The 16913-nt window shown below is 42.0% G+C and overlaps 1 protein-coding gene across 12 annotated transcripts in view; it reads right to left on the reverse strand.

The window, feature by feature from the left end:
* ablim1a (actin binding LIM protein 1a) overlaps nt 1–16913 on the reverse strand; it is a 62850-nt gene that overhangs the window by 29842 nt on the left and 16095 nt on the right. Inside the window, exon 1 of one of the 12 annotated variants that reach the window (XR_011644425.1) lies at nt 8615–8853. The exons of the other annotated variants lie outside the window; for them this stretch is intronic. The gene's annotated coding sequence lies outside the window, so the exon portion shown is untranslated. Of the gene's footprint in view, nt 1–8614; nt 8854–16913 lie in introns of those variants that run through there. 12 annotated transcript variants of the gene reach the window in all.

Consider the following 16913-nt stretch of genomic DNA (forward strand, 5'->3'; position numbering starts at 1 on the left):
TATTTTTCAGTAGTTTTAACAAAATAACTTGATTAAATTGTATTTAAAATAACATTTCCAAAGAAATAAATCCTTTGAATCTGCCTATTCAGTTTCTGTTGGAATGTGAAGGGTTAATTGAAAGAAGCTCGTCTCTGCGAGGTGAAGATAGGAGCTGATTGGTGGTCCAGCTACGAATTCACAGAGGGCCCAGCTATAGAGAGGCGATGTCCCGCCCATCTACTTCCGACCCATGGGACCTTATTTCGGAAAAATTATGTATTGAAGTCAATGGAGAGAGAAAACTTATCTTTCGATCCCGTTTGAATTGCGCCACGAATTACACATATGATTTTTGTCAATCTTAAAAAATAATTTCCATGTCAAAAAAGTCACAGTTTGTCGTAAAACTGTTGAAATATATATATTTTATTATCGTGGACCTTATGACAAGTTCCGCCCGCTGTGAAGCTTTTCTTGTTTCCATAGAAACAACAACTTCCTGTCAACAGCGTAAACTTGCCTTCAAAATAAAAGCATGCCAAATTACGCTTAAGACATACAACAAACACAATGCAATATCCTTTTCAATTTCAAAGAACACAAATTAGGTTATTTACAGGTGTTGTTTTGTGTGGTAGAGGGTCGCTGTTATTGATTCGTTTTGCACCCCGGGCCGTTGTTTTTGATATTCCGCTGAAGTATACGCTGTGATGTAATAACTCTTCTTTTTTTTCGAGGGAAGGGGTGGGGGTCAGAGGGGGCCTAGGTATAAAAGTCACGGCTCGCCACTGATCAAGTGTTATCCTTGGATCAGTGGCTTGTGGCCTTCTCCAGTGGAAACTTTGGGTCCCTGACACAGACAGACATTAATTCAGCCGTACTGTACGGGATGTAAATACTGCTGCAGTGCCGCACTGCACACAGTTTATCGGCTGTTCTGAAACCAGCAGATTATTTCACATTCAGGAGCATTAACTAGCAAAGCAGCCCCTTTCACTCTCATTTCCTCTGTCTCTCTCTTTTTCAAACAAAAATACACACCCACATAAACACACGCACACATATTTAATAAAGAATCCACATGAAAGACCTTGCTCTTCTGCTCTGCAATGAATCATTAGTCTGCAAGGCTAAACAAAGACACCACCAAAGGCACAGAAATAGCATCATGCTCAATCGATGATCGGCCAACGAGAGACATTATTCTGGATTATTAATGACTTGGCCTACCTTGCATCCTTTGTACCAACCTCTATATTTGCAGAGGCTTTCTGATATAAGGGGGTGGTTTATTTCCAGGAAATGAGTCCTCAGAACATTGTATTTTCGTTTTGGTTTGTTAGCATGTTTGTCAGGTTGTCAAAAAATAATTACTGAAAAACTAGAGACCCTATTGTAAAATGGGCCCAATAATCCTAATCTACAGGCTAGTAGTTGGTATGTTGTGCCTCTACTGTGACATGTTTACTTGCTTTATTGTTCAAAATGCTCTTTATTTTAGAGCCCAGTCTGCTCTGATTTGTTAGCTGACCGGCCTTGTTGTGATTGGTCAACCGCTTAGAGATGTCCTCCCCCTTAGCCTATCATGTACATGTGTTAGAGCACTAGCCAATAGAAGCGTAAGAGTTACGTAGTGATGTCACAATGTCGCGGGAGTGTGTGGGAGAGAAACTCCTTCTGGCTTGATTCTAGCCTTTGCGGACCATTTACATGCAGACAAACCAATAGATCACACTACAGGGTAGGGAGAACACTAAAAAGCATTATAGGGTGCCTTTAATACACTTTGTAGAAGGTTGAAGTATGGGCCAAGGAAGAACCCATTACATTTTGGACCACATCTAAAACATAGGGTAGATACACACATTTGTTTCACTTACAGAAAAGTCCTTGGCCTTCTAGTTGTCTTAAAAATGCATCTAAACAGATTTTGTTTTTAGGGCCAGTCTAACATCTCCTGTGTCAATTCTTGAAGAGACAATCCACAGTGCATGAATCTTTTCATACTTTGGATTGAAAAGTAAATCAGAGAAGTTGTGAAAATCAGTGAACAAGGAGACTGGGAACAGGAGGGAGGCAGGAAGCATGGTGTGTACGAGAAGGTGGAGGATCGGCCTCCCTGGTGTCTCTGATGTAATTACACTCAGCAGGACAATGAGTCATCTCTGGGAGAACCAGACTACTATGACAGAGGGATGAGTCTCAGCAGCTCTGTGTGTGACATTGCACCTCCATATAAAAACACAGGCCATCTGGGTAACTGCACTCTGCTAAAATATTCAATCCAATGAGTCTTTTAATCCTCAGTAACACATTTCTTCTTAAAACAATGTATGGGAAATTAGTTAATCTTGTAAGAACTATTGTTATATTTGTAATTATTTTTGTTCAACAACTATTTATATCAGCAATGATAACACTGTGGGCAAATAAAGTAGCTGCTAAGATTTGGAAACATAGACATTCATACAACCAAATCTGACAATACAGGAAATTATGAGACTGTATTTGGAGGCGAAACCAGAAGTGAGCACATAATAAATCGTCAAACTATGATGGCACAACTAAAGGAAGTACAGAAGACCAAAGTGGAACCAGGGATTGACCATGTAAAAACAAATGAAAGCAGGTGACAGAACTTTAAAATACAGTTTAGATGGTAAAACTGTGTTCATCCACCAATGTCCTAAGTAAAATATAAAGACATCTAGCCTGCACATTTTAGGGTGTACTTTCAAGGAGTATGATAAAATGGTGACCGACACACATTTGACCTACAAAAACAAACATTTGGGAAGCCATTAAAATCCTTTGAAACATATTTTGATTGTATTATATTAAGAAGATAATATTCAGCTGGGGAACACAGGACTCAGGAAAAACTGAAACTCTCCGGACTTTATTTACTTTACTTTTGTCACTCACTCCTGCTTTGACATAGGAGCCTCACAACATTCCTTTTACTTAAACACATGCATATTTTTTTATTTAACACTTAAAGAAATAGGGAAAACAAAGCAAGGTTGTTTCACAGACAGGCAGCCCTACAGTTAGGAGTGCTCCAGCAGCTAGCTTAGCCTTGGTGACTGGACACTGTTTTACAAAACTCTCGACCTGAGCTATGGGAACACACTTTCAACTCTAAACAAAACTAGGTTATTCCTGAAGGCATTGGCTGAGAAAGCATAAACCTTTGAATAAGACAACTTCTCTGCCTCTTCTCAGCTCAAGCCTCTGCGCTAAGCTAGCCAGACCCAGTCCAGTTTGTAAAGACATCAAACCGATACCAAACAACATCAACCTCGGGGAAAGGCAATAAACGGATTGAACCCCACTTGGTAAAGTATCTAGGTAACTTTAAGTAAATTAATGAATTTTAAATAGTAATCCTCTACACTAATTATTGATGACTAAGCAAACAGATTACTAGAGCGTGTCATAATCTTTAGTTAATTGTGTCGTCAGCAACAGAATTGAGATTCTTCACAAAGTATAATGCAAAATAATCACGTTAAATCTTGTGTTTACAAGAGATGTGTTCATAAATGTTTTGGAAAAGAGTAATTCAGCATGAGAAATGCATAAAAAAATGACTTTACTAAAGATTGAGAGCTTTTTATGCATGAAGGAGCTTCCTGTTTCGCATGAAAACATTGCTGATTATAGAGGTGTCAGTGAACCAAAATGATTGCAGGCTCTGAATCCAAAGCAGTGTTAGAAGAAACTAAAAAGCTCTGTAGACCTGATGGGAAGAAGAGCAGTGTTTACCAGCTAAACCATTCAAACATGTAGGAATTTTATCCTGTGTTCATAAGAAATTATTGATTGATTATGTTTGTATTGCCAACTTACTATTTTTAACATTTCATAGAGTGTTGGGTTGTTAACACTGCATGGAAAAGTCAACACTGCTAACGTCACAAGGTTGACAACAATCCAAGACGGATGTTTGAATCCCATGCACAGAGGATCTAAAAAAATGAGCTCTGGATGGGAATGTATGAGCGCTGCTGCTGTGTGTTTTTCCAGCCTTACCCCGCCTCCTCCACTGTAAGTGTTTGCCTCAGCAGTGGCTGCACAGAGGGAGAGAGACTGTGGCAAAGTCAAGCAGAGATGTGTACTCTACATGGTGTTTCATGAAAATTAAGAGGCCAACATCAAAATAAATGTCGAACTCGCTCAAAAGGATTCAGATTCAGCCATTTAAATGACTTGTTTGGACATAAATCCATTCGTGAGGTTTCTTTCAAACATTAAGCTGGCGTCCATAATTATAACTCCATGCTAACAAAAGCATGACTTCAAGCTTTGATACAGCAATAATGTGGATTTGAAATAAATCCATTAGCGAGTCCTTTGGGGTTCTTGTGATAGCAGAAAAATTGCGCTTGATTTGCTAAAATGTATATTATATATAATGCTATAAATAAGCCAGGATGCGGTCCATGAAGCAACCTCAGCACAGAGCAACTTACTGTGAAATATACAGTAGTACCATTTCTCCGACCGCTGCTCACATTCCTCACACTGGGCTCGATGTGTTGGCTGTGCTGACAGAGTGATCTGTCCTGCCTCATCACCAAGGGATAAAGTGACTGATATGAGCCTGCACACGCAATGAACACACACACACACACACACACACACACACACACACACACACACACACACACACACACACACACACACACACACACACACACACACACACACACACACACACACACACACACACACACACACCACACACACACACACACACACACACACACACACACACACACACACACACACACACACACACACACACACACACACACACACACACACACACACACACACAACCACGGTGCTTAGGGAACAATAACCAGCAGAGCATCCCAAAGCTAGGCGCAAAAAAAAAAGGGAGCTGCTCTCTCCACCTCAACATCATACCCACCCCCCACCAATTTAAGCAGAGCCTAGCTGCGTTGGCAATAATGAAAGGCTGTAGATTATACTCTGGAGGGATGTAAAGAAGGCCATATTGCCATACAGATTTTTCCCAAACACGTGTACTAGCCTTTCTGGTAAATAACAACAACAAAAAAGCAAGGTTATTGACAGAGAGTTGCTGCACAAGATTCAGTCTTTGTTGCCTTCATTTCCCTTCCATTAACCCTGAAGAATGCGAACCCATGGTAGCGGTTTTGTAAATGCACTGGGAAAAAGGGAATCAAATGAAACAATAGATGAGAGACGAAAAAGGTGCGATATAATATTTAGTTGCTCATAGCCTTTGTTGCAAGACTTGCAGACAAAAGAGTTTGAAGATGGAGAGCAAACCCAAAGGAGTGTGTGTGCCTTAGTTTGTATCAGTGTGTTTGTTACTAAGAGAAACAGAGGGATAGATGAAAAGAGTTGCAAAAGCCCCACTCTTGGCATCCATGGCAATACTTTTGGCCCCAGATGTGTCTGCTTTATTGACAATGAAACACAAACACGCACAAACACATGAGGGCTGCAACTAACGATTATTTTCATTATTGATTTCATTGATTGAGCAATCATTTGGTCAATGAAATGTCAAGAGAAATGCTTCAAGTCCAATGACCTTGAAAGATACTCTCTTTACCATGATAGAAAAAAGAGAAAAGCGTTACTGTAACTCTCTATTTCAAAGGTTGATAACAAAACAAATTCTGGCAAATTCCTTTAATTGACCATACAAAAGTTGCCAATTATTTCAGTTTCAATGTAATCTTTCTAGTTCTACAAACAAACACACTTTTTACCCCAGAGCCCATCCAACCCAACCAGTTTGGGATGAATAATTCCAAGGGGATCTGACCTATAATGAATATCAAAGGGCACAAAATATGCCTACCATGAAATCCCACTGCGTGATCGAATGAGTGTGCGCGTGCTTTGGGGGGAGGGGGTCCCAAGCTCTTCATCGCTCAGACGTAACAAGGAGCTCTTAACCCTCCCCACCATGAATATGTATGGCAGTAGTTACTGCCTCCCCGCCCCTCTGCCCCGCCACCAGCGTCCCAGACAAAGCACTTCAAACGCGGGCTCAAATTTGGGGGGGGGACCCTATCGGCCTCCACCAGGCCCCCCAACCTTCAATGACTAATCCCCGGGGACCTGGGTTTGGGAATAATGATCTGTTCTGATTCTGAATGGTTGAACGGCACAGTGTGGAGCATTTGTTGTTGGGCAGGTACACAATAATAATCCTGATAAACAAAGAAAGGGACTTCCAGACGAGCCACTTATCCAAGAGGACACAATGGTGGCTTCATGACCTGCAGGAGCCATTGTGTTTGTGGCAGTAGAACTGATGAAGGCCTTGGCTTTTTGCCTCTGTGTCGTATTTCCTGTGATAGACAAACCGATTTCTGCCAGGCAGACAGGAAGGCTTGTTGACTGGCACAAAGTATTGCTACAGTCTGTGTTTCTTTCGCTTTCATCGCTCTTGTTGTTATAGCCTGTATATTTTAGGGTATGTGACTGTCTCCCCCCCCCCCCCGGGGCCGGCCACTTATCTCATCTGTATATTCTGGTCCTGTGTGCCAGCTGTATAAACAGTGTGTGTCTATGAGAGTGTGTGTTGCACTGATGTCTCTGAAAGGGTTTAACTCCTCTTTTCAGGGGTAGACACTGGCAAGCTTCAAAGATGAGGCAGCACTGCAGTTGACTGCAGTTGTCTGCAGCACTCTGCGAAAAAAAATCCCAGGGAAGCAGCAAGACACAGGCACAAGACATTGGACTTTCATGTCTAAAGAAGAGATTGTGGATGCACAGAGTTCTGGGAGCTGGTGACGTACAGGCGATGCCGATCATCTGATTTTCCTCAACGGGGCTTCTTATGCAAATTTTCGCTGAGAACGCAAGGAAGAGTACCAACTAGTTGTACAAATGTCCATGTTAGGATGAAGATCAGACTGCCACGGGTACATTTGGTCCCAATAAATTACAAACTATTTCAAGGGTATTCTTGGCATTGGAAATAGGACAACCGCCTGCAAGCAGACAAAACGCTAACACTGCAATCCTTATATTGTGATTCATCACTCTGAGCTTACTGTGTGAAACAGTATTTGGTCAGCCTGACGGTACAGAGCCCATCTGGCCTCAGACAGGTTGCATGATGACATCCCTCGAGGATAGAGAAAAATGAAAAGCTATATGTTGACAATAGCCCCAGACAAGCCTCCTGCCACAGACTGATCCCAGGAGTCAGCAGTCATGGCAGAGGTTTAAGTCCACGGAAAACTTCCAGAGGGATTGTGGGAGCTGAACATGTGGCAGCCAGAGGTTACGGGGTGCTCTGCCAGCATGGGGACTCAATGGCAAAGGACTTTTTCTTTGTGGCCAGTTGGAGGCGGAGGCAGAGTTGGAGGCTCTGGAGCCGGACACCGCCTCCAGGATCCAGTCAGATACAAAAACAAACCTACACACTCATATCTCTCCAAACTAAATGTGTAAACATGTTTTGGTGATAGGAATATGTTCAGATATATAAATATTGCATGCCCACACATAGAACACTGTTTATCTACACAAGGTGGAGGATCAACTCATCAAGCATCCACTGAAACAGAGGGGCAATATATCATGCTGGACCAATTGGGATAATTAAGGGCATATAATGACACATAATGACTTATTACTGTGAGTCATTACATTTATATCGATTTTAATTTGAAAGACATTGATGTAATAGTTTGCTTTAAGAAATATTTATGGATTTGAGTTATATTCCTACTTATTTATTATGGTGTAAGTCAAAAGGAGAGGAGGGAAATTGTTGCCAGTACTGCCCTTTTTCAATTTAAACCAGACATTATTATTTGTATTATTACTATTATAGAAAATAGTGCCTTAGTACCCGCTTGCTCACTGTGAGTCATGCTGAAAAACAATGTTTAACCTCACGACCGCGTGCTCCAGCAAATTGCCGGGAATGTGAATATCTCTGCCTCCCTGACTTCACCTAATTCATCCCACGCAGTTGGACGACCTCCATTATAGGTGGAAACAATCATATTTTTCTCTTAACAGGACACTACAAAGGAGGCCACCACTGACAACAATTGAGTGTACCTTTTAGATGGTTGCCATGGCAACGGCTGCAGACAGAGCGGGAGTGCAGGTCCACAGATCTGCGCAGTGTGGATCCTCACACTGGTGCTCCCCCTTCTCTCTCTGTATGCTACCTTTACATCCAGCCTGCATTATAAGATGGTCTGTTTTTAACCTGGAACAGTGCATCTGAACATTATCATCTTGAATGCCCCTAAACAACTAGCCAGATGCTTTGTTCCATCACACATTTACATAAAGACTGACGGTGCCAAATTAAGCAGACTCCAACACGAGCATCAGCTACTAGAGAGTACTGAGAAGGGCGTAGCACGTTCCAAATCCATAACTGAAGAGAAGATGTATCAAAGATCTATACAGTGTCATTAGTCTCGCAAGCAACACACACCAACATAAGGAAAACCATGTCCATATAACACATCAAAAAATTATCAAATCAGAGCGGGAGATTACACTCCAACTATTTTTTTTTTTTTTTTTCACACTCACAAATCACAAAACAACTACTGACACACACACTGACCATGACCCGCTGGAATACCTTTTTCTTTGACCATGACCATTGGAATTGAGGTAAATCTGCACCAGAAAAGGCTTCGGGGTAGCGATCAGGAACTCAGGAACTGCTACTTCCTTTTTTTAGTCAAGGCTGAAGAGCACAAACCAGAGCTGAGACATCAGAGTGAGAGAGAGAGAGAAAAGGAGAGAGGGAGAGAGATGTAGACGCTGCTAAGCTCTCCTCCCAAAAACACCGCTTCAGCGTGGGGTTTGCGTCCCGGCTGCCTGTTTCCTCCCATCCCATCCCTCCTCCTCCCGCTCTGCCCACTCCTCCTCCCTTTCCCCATCCTGCTATCTCTCTTTTTCTCTCTCTCAGCCCCTCTGTTGTGTCAGCCGCCTCTTCATTGCAGCAACCAGGTGGCTGCTGCTGCTTCTGTGTCACCAAAATCAGTGACCCTAAATCCCCCCAAAACAGAACCTCCTGAGCCAATATATAGCTCAATTGGTAGAGATAGCAGGGTTCTAATCCAGCCCGGGACCATTTGCCGCATGTCATCCTCTCTGTCTTCCTGTTTCCACTCTGTCTCTACATTAACGCCACTGGTTGCCAAAAACTGTTATTTCAAAAAGAAGGGGAAAGAAATCCAGTAAGTTATAATGCAAGAGTAAATCTGGGCCTTGCAGACTGTGTATATGCTGTGAATTCATGGCACCCTAAAAATGATAATAATGATTATCGCAACGCTCTCAGCAGGCCATGTAGGGTGAAGGCCGCATGAGAGGGCAAAGGTGTCTATTTGAGGTCAAACTGACCGTGATCTCTGGCTTTGTATTAATATCTTTAAGGAGCTCATCTGAAATTCAATTAGAGAGAGCACAGGAGGGCAAGTTCCATCTCTTATATCATCTACTACGGCAATGACTGTACGGAAGATTAAAATGTTTTTCTTTAAAGAGAGAACTGATAAACGGCCACTTACATGAGCTTTGTATGTGGTTCGCTTTGTTTTATTTGGCACTGTTTAGTATACTATAACAAATCGACAGCCTGTAACTGCTTATATGCTAAACCTTATATGTTTATTCCCCATTGGAATTATATACTAATACTATTTCATAAAAGTCTGACTTACAATGCTCCAAATTTCGACGTGTTCTTATTTGCCTCCTGGGGATCAACTTACATCCACTGCAATCTAGCAGAGACATAGCATGCAAGGACGGATTTCCTTCAAAATGTCACTACTAAGATACATGCAGAAACCAGGAAAAGGCTCAAAATGACCAAAAATAAGTACAAAAAGACTAGAAAGACACCAAAACAACTACAGAGAGACATAATGTGACCGTAAAAGACTAAAAACAGTTAAGAAAAAGGTAAAGACAACCACCTAGAGACATTAAAGAACTATAAAGAAACACATACAGATGCAAAACAGCTGCAAACAGACTCACTAAAAAAGCGGTAAAAACAACCACAAATAACTACAAAGAGACAAAAAACAACTACAAAGAAATGCAAAACGACCACAAAAAAATAGGTTCAAAAAAGATAAAGACTGTGTTCTCCTTCACTGAGAAAACTGAAACGTTAACTTTAACTAAAAGTATTATGTCAACAGATTTCACATAACTGTATTAGGTCATTCGTAAGCAATAATATTAAGTTTAAATAAAAAAATATAAATTAATTGTATTGCTTTCACAGTTATGTGCATTTAAAAAAAAAAAAATACCCTTAATTAAAGTCAACGTCTTAGTTTTTTTAGTGTAAGTAGGGGAAGTGAGGGGGCTCTTGCATGTCTATGCCCAGGGGCGCTTTGTCTCATTATCCAACCATGATAGCGGGGGACTCCAATATATAAGCCTAGAAAAACATGATTTTAGAAGCATCTTAAGCATGTTGCACCAGCAGCAATATGGGATCCCTGATCCATCTGTCACATACTGGGGCCGCCTCACGGTACCTCTGAGCCTGGGAGGGAGGAACGGTTTTTCATCAGCACCACCTCTGTAATTGCTGATGCAGGCAGCCCTATTATGCATTCATAATGCATTCATTCACAGCAGCATACTGTGCCCCCTGCTGGATACCCACCAATGTGCATCACTTTCCACAGGGGCGTTTTCTCCTCAAAGAAGTGGAGACATGCCAATGAGTCAAACTGTAAAAATAGTAAGCGGGTATTTTTTCCAGTACTCCACCCTTTTTTTATTACGAAGGGACTGAAATATGTATTGAGTTTCTTTGTTAAAAGAGCTGTTTTCCAAAGGTTGGCTGGTCTCCTTTAAGAAGATTAGAGATTTATAGTGTGGCTACTATTTGCTTGGTGCTACAAAAAGAGTCCATTTATTGTGTCTTCTCATAACACGGTAATGGACCTATTATCACTCTGACTCTTTTAATAATCTCTGTAGGGGCTGCTGGACATTCACGCTACTTAAAGCCTGCCAAGAGTAATTCCTGAGTTACAAAGCCTATTATCCATGGATGAAAGGTTTCTGTATTTGGCTCACCTACTGTATGGATGATCCATGTCTGGTGACCATTAATCACCTGGCCGTAGGCACGACACAGATAAATCCCTGATGTAATTTACAGTAGCTTGAGACGCCAATAAAAGCCATTTGATTAACAGTTATGGACTATTGCCTGTAAAGCTGTGACATTTACAGTAAATAAAAGTGGTGTGTGTGTGTATATACTGCACTGGGATTTGAATTAGGACTTATGCAACACGTGTAAATACTCTTAGCTAAAAGCGGGGTGTTTTGCAAATGTTTACAAATCCATGGTGACACTTATAAAACATGAATAACCAGGATGAACTCCTCTACTCCTCAACAGGCCTGCCTCTCTGTCATGATAAGCACCTCACCAGCTTGTTTCTATTTTTACAAACAGCGAGAACCTTTTAAACAGCATTCCTGTGCAATCTTCTTCAAAGTGTTATTCACACATCCTGTTTGCCCTGAATACACACAGAAATATGTTTTCAACAGCACATTAATCACATTCTTCCTTTTGTAAGGATTGCTACATCTTGCGCACATACATCTAAAACTAAGCTCGGGTTAGTGATTTATTTTCGTGTTTCTTTGAGGTACCGTCAAACATTTGGTGACCTCTGGGTGACATCATTCTGGAGCAGAAATAGTGCCACTCATATTCAAAAGCGTTGAAATAATGCAGCAATGTTTCAATTGTATTGGCTGACAGTTGAACACTAGAAAGGTTTAAAGAAAGGTTAAGGGTACATAAAAGATGACTATTGTGTCTTTGCAAGTTTGAAAGATGGATATGGTGTCTTAAGAAAGTCTTGGAAGACTTTTTCCGGTCCAAAGACCATAAAGTAGCAGACACATGACTCAGACCTGGCCCCTAAAGGACTCACGCAACATGAGCAGCTGTCATTGTCACTGTTTGATCGTTTTTAGCTGTCACTCAAGGAAGGAAATGTCTAACATAAGCCATGACCTCTGTGATCTTTCATCCCGTTTCAGACACAAAGCTTCTTTGAACCTGAGTTTCTGCGGTCTGTGTTATTTGAAAACAACTTAATTCCAAGCAATGATTTTTCTCATTTCTGTGCCTGGCATGTAGTCAGAGAATACATAAGATCTGAAAATCTCGATTTGTCCTCTTGCCCATTTTGTAATCCTGATGTAAGCCACCATGTTGCTTCCCCATGTACTGTTGCTTGGAAAACATGCAGCAGGTCTGCCTTTGCATATTGGTTTCCATTATATAACTATTATATTCATTTCCTGGCTGTTTCAACGTTTGCAACACTTCACGCGTCTGGGAGTTGCGGTTGTGTAACTTGGGAGCATCGGAGCTCTCACACACATGCACAGATCAGATATGGAGACCTCAAGAGGAGTTATCACTCACTGTCATCCAATTAATGAAGTAATCTCGTGCAACAGCAACATTAATTCCCTTAAAGCCACCTGTACTCGCAAACAGAGGAGCCACACTGAAATACAGGACCGAAATAACTTGGTATTAACAAACACAAGGGAAGAAAGGAAGAGGGAATTAAATGAAATGAAATGTCACTTCAAATTGTATTTATCATTGTTTAAGGAGACTGGGTTTTTAGTCAGCCCCAGCTAGGATGGATGTGTGCAATGGGAGATGGGTGAATTCATCTCCAATCTTCTCTCCTGTCCTACCTGTAGCCACATCGTTCAGCCTCTCACTCAGGTAATATTCATTGGGGTTGATGTTGGGCAGATGCTGCATGTACTGTTTAGGAATGAGGTACAGAACTTCCGCCACGTGCCCATCCTCGATGATAGACATGCGCTTGACCGAGTTATTGCGCTTCACCCGGACGCGGTCGATACCTTTGCTGCGGCTGGAGCTGCACAGTTTGCCTAGGCTGTTCATACTGGGCAGCGTGGGCATGGTGTCCCGTTCCCCTTCTGTTTTCCCACAGAGAAAGGTGATGCACTGCAGGTAGACGTCAGCCAAGTTCGGTCCTCAAACCTTCTCTTTGGACATCAAGAGCATGGGGTTTTCATAGAGGCACACAAACGGAAACAAAAGGAGCCAGAGCTTTTTGGGCACCTTCACATCAAATCATGGCAAAATCCAGCGATGCCTCCAGTGGAAAACACCTCCTGTTACAGTCCCTCCACCGGTCACTTGAGATCTTCTCCAGATGTAAGAAGTGGAGCGCGAATGTCCACCTTGAGGTGGGGCAGCCAAACAGCAGGCGACATGTGTGACATCTGCTGCAGGTAGAGCGGAGTGAGAAATGGGGAAAGAAGCTTACACTATGAGTGTCTTCAGCCCAACCAGCATAGTGCCTTAAGCAGCTTAGGGCTGACGTGGAGCCTATGATTAACTTCTGGGTGGGGTTAGGTGGATCTACATCAGATCCGTCCTGTGTTTTGTGGGAGTCTCTCTTTTTATGTGATTGAAGTGCATCCCAATTACTGCTCTCCCTTTTTAACATCTGGCCAATGACAAGGGCTGTGTAATGGAAAGAATCTGGCAATAAGCCTACGCATCACCATACAGGGTTTGCTATTCAATACACTAAAGCAGGGGTATTCAACTAAAATTCAACGAGGTCCAGTTAGAGAAAATGTCCCCATGCAAAGGTCCGGAACATCAAAATGTCAAACTTGCTTTATGAATTAGTGTGATATATATTGAAGTGACCTGTAGCTTTATCAACGTCTGCATGTAATCAACAACTGACTGCCATTCAAATAAAGAAAGTACAATTCAAAAACAACAATATTTATTGTCAATTAACATTGAACTCTACAGATATACAGTAAATACTGTGGATATGTGTAATGTTCCTCTCGGGCTGCATTTCAAAATAAAATAGAGAAAATAAATAAAATAGCTTTTGAAAATATGTGCATCTTAAAAGTGCTTAATTTTAGATAAATAAAATGAAGTCTAGCAGCAGCTTGAGTTTCCCTTTTTCTTTGTTAACCGTTTCACATCATGACTTAACAGTTTCAGACGATTATAGAACAATATCAGTCTTTACACATCATAACAATTGAACAGTTTTAAAGTTTCTCTTTCTGTCCCTCTTACATTGCAGTCCCTCACTCAGTTTGTTTTATTCAGTGCGAGGCTCGAGCTTGTCCTGCCAGGAGTTTGTAAATCTGGGCTGAAATTGTGTCAGGGCCATTCTCACACACATGCAGGTGCTCATTGGTTACAGTGATGCAAACACAGGTATGGTGAAAAAAGAAAGAACTATTCGAAGCAGAAAAAAACTGCGTAATATACCATCTGACAAAGGCCTGTGCTATAATGCTTCAATTGACTGGCTATTTTTTATAATATACTCAGATCAATAGGAGACAGAGATGTTAAGTTATAAATCAAGGGGTTTTATTATTATTTACAGCAGGGGTGGGGAACCTTTTTCCTTTCAATTTTTACAACATCCTCCGAGGGCCGTACAAATGATTGAACTCAACCTCTGCTTAAAAAAACTAAAATCACAGCCCATTCATTTGGCCTTTCTTTCATGCTGTGCAAAGAAAAAGCAACCTCTTAATCCAGATATCTCACCATGACTCGTGCATGCATGCATGTGCACGGTTGTGGCATGACCACCAAAACAGAAAGATATGGACACAAGATGTGTGCAAATGTATTTTGTATCCTATCCATGTGAACATGATTTAAGTGGGGACGGGGACCTAACCTCCTCTAGGGGGGTCCGGGGGCATGCCCCCCCGGGAATATTAAATATTGAAGTTAAAAGCATGAATCTGGTGCACTTTGAGAGCAACATGAAGAGATCTATGGATACATCTTTCAACATCCATATGAAACAGAACTGTAAACAGATTTTCTTTTTGGATATTTTACAAATCACTCCCCTTTTAAACTCTATTCTTGTTATTTTTAACAACTTTTTTGTTACTGTCATATAGTATTTTATACCTGTTTTTCATTTAGTCTCATTAATAACTATATAATGATCATATCAAGGTGTGCCTTAACCTCACTGAGCTGAGGTTATTTGAGCCTCTCAGGAGAGAGCTCTCTTCCACCTGGTTGTAGAAAAGCTCTTTAAATTCGTTAGCATAGCTAGCTAACCAGATGCTAATAACAACAGATCGCCACTGTGCTTACAACTAAAGACACAGCCACGTAAACACTGTGGCATATACGGCTCCTTATGGGTACTGCAATATTTGAAGGGCTGGAGCGGCGTTCCGGTGCTCTCTGTCAGCACTCCTTTCAGACGAGACATATACCACGTGAAGACACGTTACGCTCGTGTTGTGTTCATGGAACCTGTCCTTGGCCAGGAAAAACAGGTACTCACTTGTTTAATTATTTTTGCGGTCTAGATTTCTTCTTCTTTTTTGAAGTGAGAAGTTGTCCGTCAGTCGGACTGATGGACTCCCCACCCCCCACCCCCAAGACGAAAACTCTGCGGTTCTCCACAAATTACACAAGTCACCCAAATCATCGTTAAAAAAGCGGGAGGCGCCGAAAAATCCCCTATTAATGTATTGATTATCGCTCCGGGTCCGTATAGGTCGGCGTCTGGGTCCGGATCCGGACCGCGGTCCGCCTGTTGCCGACCCCTGCACTAAAGGCTCTGACACACCTACCCGATTTTGGGCATTTGCGGCACCGTACTCAGGTTGGTGTGTCCCGCACCGTCGTTGCTTTACGGCACATTTTCACATTTCCCGCGGCCGATTCAACATGTTGAATCGGCCAAAGAAAGTCGGCCAAAGAAATCACTCTGATTGGCTGTTGCCTCTTTTGAATGACGAATACACACTACCGCTGCCTGTTGGTAAGGACAGATATTGCCACTCGTCGACTGAAGTCTTTGCGGTGTGTTCGTAGACGGGCGGTGTAGCCGACGTAGCGGACGTAAAAGTCGGGACGCGTTCTTTGGTCTCAGGTTGGTGTGTAGCGGCCTTAACATGGTGTTAAATATTGTAATTGAAAAACAAATGTATTTGATGATAGTTAAAAGAACATACCACCATATGCATAAAACATGAGAAAATAAAGATTATATTTTTGGCAATCCTAAAACATGGCATCTTTATTGCCATTTATCACAGTCCCTATAACATCGAACACTAAATCCTTTTCTGCAATCTGAGCAAATTATCATTAGCCTATATCATTAAACAAAATCAAAGCACTTGCATGGGTCTTAAGGTTAGTAATTTAGTAATAATATTAAAGGTGGGGTAGGTGACTTCCGGTCTGAGCGGAGCCATGTGAGGTCGCATTTCTCGAGCTCCTCGCCAGAATCAGAATATTTATATTAGACAACTACCCTCTACACTATATTCAAGCAACTTTGATCTAAGCTGTTCTTCCTTGCCTCCGCCTAACAGTTTCATTTGAAATATGTCGTCTTCCTCTCGCAAAAAGGCGTCTGCTGCGCCAGATCCGAAAGCTAATAGTGCTAGCCCGGCTAAAGGTGCTGGGGCAGGGCCCCTAGCTGCTAGCGCAGCACGAGGTGATGAGACCGCCATTCAACGGGCCATTCAATCTCTCAGAGAGGACCTACTGAAGAAAATTGATGACATCGCCGAGATGCAGTCTAAAGAACTACGACGTGAAATAAGCCAACTGAGGGACGAGCTGAGATCCGCCGTTGACCGCATCAGCAGCCGCACCAAGTCTTTGGAGGACCGGGTCAAGAGCCTGGATACTGCCGCTAATGATCACTCGGACCTCATTACCACTCTCGAACGAGACGTGCAGCAGCTAAAAAAGGACATGAAAATCTTCTCTGACAGGAGTGAGGACCTGGAGGCGCGGTCTAGGAGGTGCAACCCCCGCTTCACCGGGATACAAGAAAAACGGGAGG

The sequence above is a fragment of the Pseudochaenichthys georgianus genome, chromosome 15 (genome assembly GCF_902827115.2).
Source record: "Pseudochaenichthys georgianus chromosome 15, fPseGeo1.2, whole genome shotgun sequence".
Taxonomy (NCBI): Eukaryota; Metazoa; Chordata; class Actinopteri; order Perciformes; family Channichthyidae; genus Pseudochaenichthys; species Pseudochaenichthys georgianus.